Source organism: Ipomoea nil, unplaced genomic scaffold (genome assembly GCF_001879475.1).
Source record: "Ipomoea nil cultivar Tokyo-kokei standard unplaced genomic scaffold, Asagao_1.1 scaffold3056, whole genome shotgun sequence".
NCBI lineage: Eukaryota > Viridiplantae > Streptophyta > Magnoliopsida > Solanales > Convolvulaceae > Ipomoea > Ipomoea nil.
The window spans coordinates 3,171,399-3,173,819 of NW_017619484.1; the positions used below are offsets into that span (position 1 = coordinate 3,171,399).

General features: G+C 34.2%; 1 long non-coding RNA gene across 1 annotated transcript; it reads left to right on the top strand.

Annotated features, from left to right (window-relative positions):
• Positions 1-1,828: 1,828 nt before the first annotated feature.
• LOC109164082 lies at positions 1,829-2,211 on the top strand. Its single transcript, XR_002051379.1, has 3 exons — positions 1,829-1,846; positions 1,921-2,029; positions 2,126-2,211. It is a non-coding gene; the product is annotated as an uncharacterized LOC109164082 (long non-coding RNA).
• Positions 2,212-2,421: the final 210 nt, after the last annotated feature.

Sequence of the window (2,421 nt, forward strand, 5' to 3'; positions counted from 1 at the left end):
AAGAAAACATATTTGCCTCCCGCTGCTCATACTTTATCAAGAAAGGAGAAAATAAGTTTTTGTGAGTGTTTACGTGGAGTAAAGGTACCACAGTGATATTCATCAAATATCAGTAGACTTGTTAATATGCAAGATTTAAAGTTGGTGGGGTTGAAGTCTCATGATTGTCATGTCTTAATGCAACAACTATTGCCAGTGGCTGTTAGAGACATATTGCCTAAAAAGTTGAGATACACCATCATAAGACTTTGTTTCTTTTTCAATGCAATTTGTGGAAAAGTTATTGATCCAGACAAATTAGATGAATTGCAAAATGAAATTATTGTTACACTGTGTCAGCTAGAGATGCACTTTCCAGCTTCATTTTTTGATATCATGGTTCATTTACTTGTGCATTTGGTTAGAGAGATCAAACATTGCGGTCCAGCTTATTTGAGGTGGATGTGCCCATTTGAACGGTACATGAAAGTATTAAAAGGTTATGTTAGGAACCGATATAGGCCGGAATCATCTATTGTTGAAAGCTATGTTGCTGAGGAGGTTACTGAGTTTTGTACTGAATATTTGGCAGGAGTTGAGTCTATTGGAGTTTCTAAGAATCGGCATGAAGGAAGAATTACTGGAAAGGGTACTCGAGGAGTCAAAGTGAATGTTATGCCTCGTGAAGATGTTGAGCAGGCACACTTGTACATCTTGCATAATACAAGTGAAGTCGAACCGTATTTAGAAGAACACAAGGCGTTGATTAGGGAGCAAAATCCAAGAAGGACAGACATGTGGATTGTGGGCGAACATAATCGAACTTTTATTAGTTGGTTCAAAAATAAAGTTCTTAAAGAGAATAATGTTTCTGAAACTGTTTCATAGTTAGCACATGGTCCTGGTTTGGATGTTTTATGTCATAATGGATATGACATTAATGGGTTTTCTTTTTATACAAAAGCTCAAGATGAAAAGAGCACTATGCAAAACAGTGGAGTTACTTTGGTTGCAAATTCAATGCATTTCAGTAGTTCGAAAGATCCAAATCCCGTGTTTGCAGAGTTGTCATATTATGGTGTGATTGAAGAAATATGGGAAGTTGATTATGTTTCTTTTAGGGTCCCGTTGTTTCGATGTAGATGGGTAGATAATAAACATGGTGTAAAAGTTGATGAGATAGGATTTACCCTTGTAGATTTTAATCGGGAAGGACACAAAAATGAGCAGTTTATAATGACATCCCAAGCAAAACAAGTCTTTTATATTAGTGATCCTTGTGACAAAAAATGGTCCATTGTTCTTCATGGAAAGAGACAAATTGTTGTAGATGAGAATGAAGATGTTAGTTTTGATATTGAGGAAATACCACCATTTTCGTCAAGTTTATTGCCTCCCGTTATTGATAATGATATAGATGAAGTGCATGCATCACGAGATGATCATCGTGAAGGGATATGGGAGAATTGATTTATTATATATGTAATGCTTTAATTAGGTATTTATTTTGTTTTTATATTTTCTTATTCTAATATTTCTATATATATTCTAATAATTTTTCTTTCTAAACAGGCGTATGGATTCCACAGATGATCGTGGTACTATAGAAGGTACTCATAATACTCAAAGTAGTACTCAAACTACAAAGAAGAGGGGTGCCACTCGTATGCAAAAAATCATTAGGCAACGTAATGCTTTTGGGAAACTAAAAGTTGAGCTTGATGGATTCGAGCCTGTCTACGGGAAAGCTGGCAATGAATTTAAAAGTTATGTTGGATTAGTGGCACGAATCAATACTCCTATAACAATAAAAGAATGGTCGGATGTCCCAGGAGATACTAAAGCTACTATTTGGAAAGAAATCCTGGTAAGATAGATTTAGATTTATTTAAAAAGTTAATATAATTACATTTCTTACTAATAAATAATCTTGTTTTGTAGAGTACTTTTGATATTCCCGACACCATTGATATGAAGAGACATTGGTTAAGCTATGTGGGTGATAGGTGGAAAGATTTTAAAACAAAATTGGTGAACAAGTATATATATGGTATTTATGCAGGTCAAAACCCTTGTACTTATAATTACATTTATTACTAATAAATAATCTTGTTTTCTTACTAGTATATATACGGTTGCTATGCAGGTCAGAACCCTTGTCAAACATACGACTTCATTGAACAAGAGACATGGAATGAGTTTTATCAGTCGCATACGGGTGAATCATATGAGGTATCATTATTATTCTATCAATATTTTGAACAAGGGATATGAAATTTATCATATGATTAATATTTGGTATGTATGTAGGCAACAAGGAAAAAAATATCAAGACATAGAAGCTAAGAATATTCATCCACATCTTTTAGCTCAAGGAGGTTATAAAAGGTTGGAGAAGATGATGATGGACGAGAAGTTGAAAGAACAACAAGCATGTGCTGA